General features: G+C 35.9%; 1 protein-coding gene across 1 annotated transcript in view; it reads left to right on the forward strand.

Moving 5' to 3' along the window:
* The window catches only part of IMMP2L (inner mitochondrial membrane peptidase subunit 2), a 435,451-nt gene that overhangs the window by 243,693 nt on the left and 179,398 nt on the right, over positions 1-12,360 (forward strand). The window lies entirely within an intron of this gene.

Below are 12,360 nucleotides of genomic sequence, written 5' to 3' on the forward strand. Positions count from 1 at the left end.
AAAGGGGGACAAATGCTTTTTTTTTGCCAAGGAGATTGCTATATCAGTGGAACCTGAATGTCTTCAGAAAGGTCTTCATTAGCTATAATAAGATTCTTTAAGCTTCTCACCTGTTCTTTCTCAGGTCAGGAAAAAAAAAACCAAATGTGAAAACGTTTCATTCTTCTCCGTCCTTCCCCGCCTCAACCCCAAGTTATCTTTTACAGAGTCAGACTATTGTCACTGACTTCCCATTTTAGACTCTTCTTTGTCTTTCATGTTGGACATGCCTTTTACAACCTTTCTCTGCACAGCTTTTGCCACAGCAGCATGTCAAATAACAGGTGCAGTTCAAAAGTAAAGAAAAAAAATATTTCTAAATTGAGAATTATATTACTGATGCACTCCTGATCTTATAATCTTTAAAAAGGAAGAAAAACTGAGGAAGATTCCCTAAGTGAGTGAGATACCTGTGGGAAATTTGCAATAAGTACTTAATGCTTCCTCCTTTTTGGAAGAGTTTCTATTCAGTCACTTACAGCAATGTTTGGCGAGTACTGGAGATGGATTTTAAAATGCTCCTTTTGTGGGGGATTTTGTGATTAATTACTGGTGTTCGTTTATTTATGTATTCTTCAGAGGATAATTATTAAATAGATTGAAATGTGGTGATAACTCCACTATCTCTATGCTGATTGCAACAACTAGTTCATGAAATTTCCAGACCGAATACGTCCTAAAAATATTGTAACAATTTACGTGCTTTAATATTACTTGCTGGTACTGTTTATTATTTCAGAACTGTATGCAAAGTAGGGAGTAACTAGAAAGTAACTATTATAATAGTAGAAATAACATGTATATTATAGCTGGCAAAGTATTTTTCTGGTTTACAAGATGTACTTTGAGTCATATTCAGTAATTTATTATCAAACAATATTAAGCATTCATTTTTTTTCCCTTGGATGTTTTTTTATAATTGTGCAGCAAAGAAGATTATAGGAGATTAGAGAGTGGTTGTACAAATACTTTCATCAGCATTCTAGCTACTTATCACACATTTTTTCAAAGTTTTTGAGTTCCTGGCCTTTCAAATTTTTCACTTTAAAATTCATTAGCTATTAAAGCAGATGTCTTTAGCCATTCTATTGACTGCAGATCTCTGTACATTTCTCATTTGTTGTAGGTCTGTTAATTGAATTGACACTATTAATCTTAATGTAATCTCAATTATCATTCTGAATGTTTTCGAAAAAAAAAAGCTTTCATTTTCTCCAAAACTGCAATCTGTAATGTATTTGGGATTGTGCTTGAGGAGGAAAGGCATAAATGCTCTGTTCTTCACTGTTTCTTTTGAATTTGTTTCTTTTTCTTGGTCAGTGGAAGCAGAATGCCTGTGACCTTAGGCCTGCAGTAGTAATATACCTCTCTAAAAGAACTGCAAAATTGTCCACTTTGACTGGGAATTCCCTTTGGCCACCTTTCTTCCACTATCTTTTAGTGATTGAAAGTTCTGTCTCGCTGGGATAACCTGTATGAAATTTTCCTTATAAAGTCTGATACTCAAGTGGTCTAATTAAAACCAAGATTTATTAACAGCACAGAAGCTGCTCAAGATTAGAAGAAAAGAAGTGTTTTGCATAGCCTATCTAGCCTGACATTCTGTGAAGCTCATCTAGATAGCTCTCCCCAGAGTTTAGTTACAGTGAATAAAAATACTTTACATTTATAGAAAATCTTTTTTCTTTTTCTCTGACTTTCTTTTTAGGCACTCTAGCTGCAGAAATCTTTACTTTCAAGGGACTCAGGCTTTCTTTTTCTTCCTTCTATTCCACTCCTTTTCATTTGTGACCTTTCCTGTTGTGATTAATTTTCTAATTGTTGTATCAAGTCACTGTTGGTGTATTTATGCCTTCCAAAGACAGATCAACCTGTTCCTGGTGACAGAATTCAGCATCCTTTAAAGATGTTCAAAATAATGAAACAACAGATACGAGTGGGCATCTGGTCATGTCTGCAGTTTGGGCTGCCTGCAAAGCCCACCTCTCAGTCTCTGACAACTGAGTGGTCTTGATCAGAGAGTAAGGGAATGATTTAGTAGGGACAACTGGTGATCAAATCCCTACTGTTAAATGATAGCATTTTTGATGATGTTACTCACTGTTGCCAATAAGGCTCATTTTCTTTGCCAGCAAGGTTTCACTGAAAATAACACGTCCATAAAGAGTTGTTGCTATTTTATGCCTTCCAGAAGTTGGTTAAAGGCATCCACATATAATGGGATGTTACAGGATATTTCAGTATTTTTTTTCCCTATTTCTAGCACAGTGGTTTCATGAAGAATATTATATGGAGTGATACTATTCCACTAGAAGCCATGGTAAAATTCTGAACTGTCTGAAACTGAAGAACAGGATATGAAATCTTTTATCCAAATTAATTCACCTTGAAAATATTTTCTTCATGGTATTGAAGGGAAATGTTCAATCCAGATGTTCACAGAATAGATTCCCAAAATACTTTGTCCTTGTCTCAGGGTTATTCCTTAAAAGATACATTGTTTCTTAAACCCTGACAAGGATAAGTCAATTATATTCCTTGAGGAAGAGTATTGTGTATAGAAGGCCTGAAAAACAATTTTTAGAGAGCAGACAGAGAAAAGATCAATGAAATAAGAAAACAAGTTTCAGATGTCAAAATAAGCATAAAAGTAGACCAGTTAAGGAGACTTGTATCTCCAGATATTGCAATGCAGAGAGACGTTTTGTGGAGTCACTTCAAGTCATTTTATTGGGCATGTCTAGGAACTCTCTTTTGGAAATTTTAGTGGATTTGGTTCCTTTCACTGTCCTTAGAGGACAGAGCACTGGGCTGAGAGAGGAACTCCAGGAGCAGTCTGCAAATTCAGCAGCAGGAATGAGGCTGTTATTCATAAATATGTAGTATGTATGCTATAACAGCCTGGAAATGCTATATTATTGCTAATAACAGAGCCATATTTATATTTGGAAAAGAGGGATGTTTGAATTGTGCCTGAAATATATTGATAGTATTCCTCAATGGCAAACCATGGGGGAGAATGGGAAATTTTTGAGAAATGATTGCCTGAATGTTGGTTGAAGAATGATACCTTGTGCTGGTGTATGTAGATTCATGCATGTTTATGTTAACCTATTGGAAGCTTGTGACTTAGGTGTTATGCTTTTTTTCCAGCCAGTTATGCCCAATGCATATTCTTGCAGGTGGAATTCAGAGCTTCCAAGATAGGTATTGAGGAATCTGACAGTGAAATAGTATCCCTGAAGGTCTAGGTGTCACATATCAAAAGGTGATACAAAATGTCTCATTTGATGCTCATTGTCATTCATGCAGTTTTCATGAACTCTTACATATTTTAGTGAATGTTCACGTAGTGTGGTCAGTGGAGAAATGTGAGGTATTCATGAATATACATGCATATTTAACAGCTACTCCCAAGGGTATCTTCCTATCCTGGTAAATGGTGTTTCACTATCCAGCCCCTGTACTTGTGAAACAAATTGTGTCAGATTTGGCAGTGAGACTGCACAAAAGTTAATTCTAGAGGCTGGATAGATGCTTTGCATTTCAATCACAGCAACGTGCACAGTTCTCTCTAAATAGTGCACAGCCAACATTTCATTAGAGTTTTATCCATGGGACACATTTTTCACTTTTGTCATCAATCTGGTAACTACCTTCTGTTCTTTCTTCCATAGAAGCCTTCTTAGCTAGATCCTGTGGAGTAACTGTTTTGTGCCAAACACCTTGTACCATCTGGCCTTGAAGACAGTTTATTCAGTCCAAGTGGACTTGTGTTAGGTCAAGCAGTGCTTTTCCCATGGCATAAAGCCAACCTGTTGTTGTGACATTTTTGATTTGGTGAGAAAACAGAAGACTACAAAGTCCTTTTTGTAAATTTTGACTTTGGGTACTCTAGTAATATAAACATTTATTAAAGCTGTCTTCAAGCATTGACAGATGAAGAGAATGCAACAAGAATTTCGTGCTTTTCAGTTTCCTCACATTGTAGCTACCCTTCCACAAGAAAGTAAGCAAATAACTGAGTTTACATACAGTTTACATGTGGTGGGATTGTTACAAGAATATCATTTGTCTGAAAGATGCTTCTCTATAGAACCAATTCACATGCAACTGTTTAACAATGCAAATTGAAAATCTTATTCTAAAAAATTTTTTTTTTGCTATAGCATCAATTGGAATAGTTTTCTATGATTACTTGTCTTCCCATGATATTTAGTTTCTAAGGGGAGACTTGCAACACTTGATAAACTTTGAAGACAAATGATAGCATGGCTTCAAATGGTACCTTAGAGAAAAAGCTTTGGAACATGGATCAGAAATATTTTGCTTTTCCTCCGCTATGTTACCTAACGTGGCTAGAAAATGGACAAGAACCAGTATAAAATTCTATTAATTGCATTAAATGCTTGGAGAATTTAAGCATGAATATGTATGAAAAAATAATATCAGCAGCAAGGTTCCACATCAAACACTTGATATTTAATTATTTTTTTCTCTGTCAAGGCTGTGCATGAGAGGGAGAAAAATCAGACTTAATATTTTTCCTTTTGTGTGATTGTGCTCATTTACTAGGACAAATCCTCTTTTCTCTGGAGGAGCACATATGGCACAAGGAAGCAAAATAAATCTGGTTCCTCTTCGTAGAACGGAACAGGATGTGGAAAGCTTATGTTAGAGTGTAAGAGGACTGCAGCCTTTCACATTAGGGACATATGTTGAAGGGGTTCCATCTGTAGTGCCATGCAGACGTGTTACCAGGGCTCTGTGACAGCACTGGGCAGGAGCCAAGGCTTCTGCTGCTCTCAGGGACTCCATCCACCTCCCAGGGAGAGCTTGGAGTGAGTGAAGGTTCTGCACCCCACTGAGGGCTCCTTTGTCAGAGCAACCTTCTTCAAATCAGTGCTTAGCTCACAGTGTTTGCAGAGATGGTTTCCAAAATTTGTCCTCAGATGCCTTCTGTGAAAAAAATTAAGATATCCATCCTTGACATGAGACCCAGTGGCTTTCAGGAATATATTTTAATGGTTGAATTTTGCACCCCTTCATAGTGGAGAATTTTAATGGGAACTCAAATAGAATTGTTAGTTTAATGTGCAGCTGTAATATGTTATCTGAGCTGAACAGGAAATAGAAAGCAGGAACATTCCTTACTCTTGAACTCCTCTGGCCTCAAGCCAGTGTACTTAGCATAATATTATTAGCACTTTATTTTAATATAGAATTATTGGACTCTGAGTGAATAGAAAAGAGTGATTCAAATTCAAAAATACTAAACTGCATAAAATAGCTGCCATTCACTGGCTGTAATTGTCTTTGGTCAAGGGCCTTTAGAAGCAGTTTGACTCAAATTCAAAGCATACAGTTGTTGATTAAATATTGTCTTTTAGTCACAGGGAGGAGTATTTCTTGTTACCAAGACATCCTGCCTTTATTTCATTTTCTTTTCACTTTTCCTGTCCATGTTGTCATTATGAGACCCAAGCAATTGCTGTAGCAGGGCTGTTATAATAACATAGGAAAAGAAATTCAATCAATGATATGTAAACTGCAATACTTTATTTTGACTAGATGCTTCCTTGCTGTTTTCCAGACACTGAAAAAATACTTCTATGTATTATCCCAACTCCCACAGCTGAGGATGGTATGGATTAAACTTTACTCGAGCATTGTAATAGTATGGGATTGCTCCAGAGCACTGAAATAAGTGTTTCCATTACTTCCTTAAAAGAGTTTCATTTGGTGTCTTGAAGGTTACAATACAAGCAAACCCACAAAACTATCTTCATAAGCCTTCACCACTTGGAAATATTTTCTTCTTAGTGAAATATTGTTACCCTTTTATTTGCCATGATTTGTGTCCTATGCTAGTCTAATGTCAATAAGCGCAATTTTTCTCAGGGCCAAAATCATCCTTCAGAATTGATTTCTTGCTGGTGAGTCAATATATTACTATTTCCATAGTCACAATCTCTTCTACTTTCAGTGCAATGAGCTGCGTAGTCCAATCTTGTTCTAAAAGTAGAGTCATGGGGACTATCTCCAACTGTGAAACACAGGTGGACACCCCAGTCACATTTCCATTATATTTTAGACATGTTCTAATTCCCAGGAAGGGAAATCTGGATGCCTGTGCCTGACGGGACATCTGTGTATCACCAGCTGTAGATGATTGGGAGACCAGAGCTTCAGGACCATTGCAGAGGTCACCTCTAGTGCTCTGGTTAAGACCTGCCAGTCTTGATCAGGATACCAGAAGGTGTAATGAACAGTCCGAATATGCCTGTATCTGTGTTTGATAATAAACCAAATTATAAAAAATTCACCAAATACTAAACAAAAGAAAGATACATAGGGATCTACATCTATAGTGTAGGCTGAGAACATTTTTCCTTGCCTGGTTTTAGGAAAAAAGAAAGCAGGTTCGTTTTCTCAAGGCTGTCATGAATTCCTTTGTCCAGCATTGTCTTGAATCCTGCATTGGAGTAGGCATTGTTTCTCCACTTGAGGCAGAAAACATTTTCCCATTGGTATCTTCATGTAAAAAGCAAGTTGTCCTTTTTCTGATTCAGTGGCACTGAGAAGTTTGGTTTTGCAATGTCCATAAGAAATGTGTATATGTCTATGTTGAGGTGGTGGTGGTAATCCTTGTTCAGATTCCCTATCATGGCCTTCATAGTGAAATGATCCTGGTTTCTTCTGATACTACAAGCCCCTCAAACAAGAAAAAGCCTTTGCTCTGTGCCGAACAGTTTATAGAGTATTGACAGAAGTTACAAATAAGGGCTAACTGTACATTATACAGAACAAATGGATTGTGAGGGGAGCTTCATTTTACATAGGAGTGGCAATCCAGGAATGGCTAATTGGATGTGTTTCATTAAAACAGAGAAAATATAGAAGAGATGTGTCAGTAATAGGGTAAAATGATCCTCTTCATAATAATGCTAAAAAAAAATATATATATTAGTAATGTAAAGATAAGAAAATAATAAACCACAGAAGTCATAGAAACCAAATCTTAATAATTCTTTTTCCAGCTCTCTGATGAATAAGAGTTCTTCTATTTTAGTTCTAGAAGTTTCAATATGTCTCAGGAACACTGCAATTAAAGTCCCGCAAAACATTCAGTCACCATGATGCTCTTATTATAAATTAGTATTATTAACTCGTATTCATTACTAAGATGAGAGGAAAAAACACCAGTTTTGGTTTGTGTGAGATTTCAAGTTAGTTGTCTTCTCTTGTTTGGCTCAACGCTTGCATGAGCTGTTCTTCATGAATCACCAGCTTTTCAGCTGGTAGTCTGTTTACATGTCTGCAGCAAATTCCTAGTTTTCTTTCATTGTTTTCTTTTGTCTTTTCTTCTCTTTCCTTTTTTCCTCCTTCTTTTCTCTCAATTTCCTTTGCCTTGTCGTTCGAGACCTTCAAAGCATCTTTAATCTTAGAGCATTGTGTATTTTTTTTTTACATGCAAGCTATCCAGTTTAGACTTCAAGATTTAATATCTGCTTTACATCAGCCTGAGCAGCTTCTGTTGCCGTACATGTTTACCATCTTACAAGGAAATCACACAGAAATTCTGAAATGCTATAGTCATTTTCCCTGCATCTATATATTTCTTGAAATCGATGTCATGTGTCCCATATACATAATATAATATAAAGTAAGACAGCATGCACACATTTGCTGAACACTTTTCCTCATAGTGAGGTATATGTCCCAGCACACTCTGTGGTTTTGCATAGTGTGGTTAAAAGCTGCCCAGAGGGCAGCTCAGAATTCACCTAGGCCAAAAATATCTTCCAGAGAGAAGAAACCAGTAGAATTTTTTCTTTTCTCTTAGCAAAGGAAGTCTGTTAAGAGATGACCAGACTGCACCAGTGTGATTTTCTTTTTCCTAATTGACATCTAAAGGCCCAGTTAGAAATCTCTGTAGGTTATAAAAGCAAATTGGTTGACCTCTTATATCAGAGAGCTAGTTGGATCCATGACTTCCTGAATGCTTAGAGGAAAGGGGAATAAGACACAGGACCATTGATTTTAAGTATAGTTAATATTGTATCTATCATGTCAAATAAAAAGTCCTGCAAGTCCTCTGCAAGATATATTTATAAATAGAGGAAACATTTTGGAACCAACTCACATGCTGTCGCCACCAGAATATCTTATTTCTACCTTAATGCTTCGAGATACTAAAATTATTGTGATATAATAATGCTATAGAGTAATATTATGCTTTATCCATATTTCATAGAGCTTTGAGAAGAATAGTTAATATGTGGATGTGTCAATTTTTTAATTGCCCTTTCTTTAAAATCTTGGAAAAATTAAATAAATTTAAATGATTTGATTTTTTTTTTATTTTACATAAGCATTCACTTAGAAATACACAGCTATCCCAAGGAAAGAGCTTAAAATCCCTCATTAATATTGTAAATATAATTACTAGAACTAGGCAAGTGAAATAAATTGACATTTCAATAACTGTCCAATGGACCACAGATTTACTAGTCTTTTGTTTGTAACAGTTTTGATCAAACTTGGATCTGACAAGCGTAAAAATAAATTAAATCTGTAAGTGGGAAAGGTTGTCTTTTATTTTCTGATGCAAAGTAGTCTTATAATAACTGTAGTCACTTTTATATGTTGAGGTTCTCTAGCCTTTCAACTTGTTATATGACTCTAGTTGAAAAGGGCAACTCAGATTGTGCACTTTATCTATATATACATTTTTTCATAATTTTTGGTATGTATGTAAATGTCGTATTTGTAAAAAAATATTGCACGTGACTGAATGCTGTATTTCTCTATTCACAGTATGACTAATGATGGATTGTGTGTATTTCAGCCTTGATCAGTTGGGTTCATCCTTCAGGGTGATTTATTTTTTGCCAGTGTTTTTTGGTAGCTTCTCTGGTAGAGTACCAAATACTGCTTTGTTATGTAAAGTTGTAATAGAGGAAATGTATGCATAAATACCAGCTTTACTCCTTTATGCTATGAGTAGACATCTTTTGGTTAGTAGTAACTTGCCAAAGTGACTGTAATAGCAGGTATTGTGTGTCTAGATCATTCTACTTCTCTTGTGGGATTTAATCTCTTGTAACCCTTGTGTTACTGTGACCAGAGAATAAAATTGCTGCCAGTCTTCCATGTCACAGTCACTTGTGCTAGCCTAAATTAAAAGAGCTGACCCATTGTAGCACCAATTATTTTTTATATATGACCCCATATGACATATGCCACATGTTCCTAGTCCTGGAAATAAAATGGTGTTAATCAGGTTATGCACTGTATAAAGAAAGAGCAAGGATATAACAAGGAGGTGGCTGGAATAGGGTTAAAGCTGATAAAAAGGAGACATGTGGACAAGTGTGGGCAAATCACCAGGTGACATTGATTAAAATAAGAAATCTCTGTTGTGAGATTGATGTCTGCATGTATTGCATTTTTATAATTCATGTCCATTTCCTTCAGATTGAAAGCAGAAATGGCAGGTGATGAAATATGGACGTTTCAGCATAGATACTGAAAAGTAACAACCTCAATATCCAGCCAAACCACACTGAAGATAGTATCAATAAAAACAAATTGTTAACATCAAGATAATTTTTGTACAGAAATTACCTCTGTTAGGCTCCTAAAAAGCATTATTTATACAATTTTACTGGTTTCCTTTCAGTAGTGACATATGAATTCTTTACAGAGGGGGTGATCGGGCATTGGAATGGGCTGCCCAGGGAGGTGGTAGATTCTCAGTGCGTGGAGGTTTTAAAGAAGAGGCTGATGTGGCACTCAGTGCCATGGTCTGGTAAAAACAGTGGTAGTGGATTAAGGGTTGGACTCGATAATCTCAGAGGTCCTTTCCAACACTGATGATTCTGTGAATTGTAAGTGCTTATTGGCCAAGAAACAAGTAGGAATTATGACTTCCTAGCATCCTCTAGGGGATGCTCTCACATATTTAAAAATGACCGTTTGGGAGATAAAATGTTCAATAATGAAAATAGTGGATTAGCAATCAGTTTTCACAAAATATATTACTACATATTTTTCCCCAAAGTCTAAAAGTCTGGACCAGAAGAGCACCACTATTACACACTGTATATTGTCCCATTTTACTGTAGGATGATAATAATAATTTAAAAAAAAAAAAAACAACGAAAAGAGGAGGGAAAAGCACAAAAAAGTATGGTGAAAATAATTACAGTTTCTTTTTACTACTGTTTGCTTGAAAACCCATGACAGGTGAGTACTGCACTTGCAGTGCTGTGTCCAGCTGTACAGTGCTTATGCCACTGGTGAGTGTTCATTCTTGGGGGAGGTTGATTTCCCTGGGCAGACAAATATAATTGCTCAGCCTTGATAAAAGGTTTGAAGTTTGCCAATCTGATTAGATTACTGGGTGATACTATGGTTACCTCTGTGACTTGAAGAATGTTGGTCTACTGTATTGTAAACCAGATGTCTAAAAATATGTGGGAAGTCTATAGTGGTGACTCAGGAGTGACAGTTGTATCCAGTTCATTATTTGTGTGTTTGGTACATGACGTGCCAGCTGTATAAAACTTGCTTGCACTTCTTAGAATGGAGAATATTTCAGCTGATTTTCACTTATCTGAGGATCCAGCAGATGAACTACTATTTGATGAAATAACTGGATATTCTTCCTTAAGTTCCTGTCTGAATAGAGCATTTAGGGAAGATGAAATTGTACTCATCAAGTAACATAGTATCTGCATTTCCAAGGAAGTGACGAGAATGAATGCAATTTGGTTCTGTCACAATCTGATCTGTGTTGATCAGTAATGTGCTGGCATTTCTAGAGCAATAGTAGAAAGTTCTTTCCCCATACGTTTGGGAAAAAGAGGCTCAAATAGACCCTTTGCTTCATAAAAATCTGTCTCCATCCATATCCTTCATGAACATCAAATACAGAGGAAAAAGTCTCAAGTTTTTTCTGGTAAATGTTTAGTTTGGTTTTTTTTTCTGATTTTTCATATTTGGGGGCTCTGCTTTGGGAATGGTTATATCATCTGTCTAATCATAGGCTAAATTTATTAATGGTAAACTTTATAGCCATCAATCCTTTGTCAACGCAGTATTTAAAAAGAGTAATAAACATTTCTTTCCACTTTTTGCTCCAATTTCTGCCCCCAAGTGTGTATAGAGGTATCCTGTAGTCTTCTGTCTTTCCTTGTCAGACAAACCAAATTCTATTAGTCGTTTTAGTGAAATAGAGTGTGACTTTTGGTCTCACTATTACCTCTACTTGTCCTGTGTTCTGAATTGCCTCAGAATGGATGGCTGGATCTGTATATGGTATCAAAGTGGTGCTTTCTGTTCTTTACTGCAAATAGGTTACACAGGCCTTTTGCAGTTGATGCTTTGTAGTGACCTTGACAGACAGTTATGCCACGTCTTAGTCTTTGGCTGGTTTGTGCTTTAGGAATTTATATTTATTCTACATTGGTGTGAACATAACTACTTTGATTCTTTGCTGTGTTTTGTTGGATTAGACTGCAAATGTGTGTAATTTATAGACTGTAGTAAGAAGTTTAACTGTAGTAAGCTGTTTAAGTGCAAACAAATTGGTGGTTATGATGAGTTTTTAAAGCCAAAATATTTTATAACTGATGTAATATTATTAAGGATATCTTTTTTAACAGCATGGACTTTAGAAAGAATTAATTTTTTTACTGAAAAATCCCTAAGAGCACACCTGCCAGATTTTTTTGTCCTGTTGAAAGAGACTGTTAACAAACCAGGAAAAAGTAATTGTATGATTTTGCAGTATATTTTTGTTTTTGCATAAATTGAGATGTTTTATGTTGTGCTGCATGTAACCTTCAGAAAAAATGCATGTAGTTCCTCTTTTTTTGCTACTCATATCTGTGTAAAATGTCTTGAGTCTTCAATTACAGAAACTGGAGACATGATGATTTGGTTAAATTTGTAACTATCCAATTAGAGGGAAATTGCCAGTCAGCCTATGGCTGGTTTAATAAAGGGCATGATAGAGAGGTTTTTATTTCTTAATTACCTATGCAATTAAAAGGATATTTTTTTAGAAATAAGTGCTTCCTGAAGGCAGTGACACATTTCACTGATGAAGTTTAGGACTTCTAATGTCTGAGTCCTTTCAAGGTTTTTAAGGTCTGTTCGGTGCCTATCACATTGCTTACAAATCACATAATTTTTAGTTTTTATTGAGAGTCATATGATTTTTAATATAGATTTTCCTTAAGTTTCATTTACTGTTTGCCAGGCTTTCACTGAACAATGATATTTACTTTCTAACATTCATTGGGATCTTAA

Source organism: Calypte anna, chromosome 1 (assembly GCF_003957555.1).
Source record: "Calypte anna isolate BGI_N300 chromosome 1, bCalAnn1_v1.p, whole genome shotgun sequence".
Lineage (NCBI taxonomy): Eukaryota > Metazoa > Chordata > Aves > Apodiformes > Trochilidae > Calypte > Calypte anna.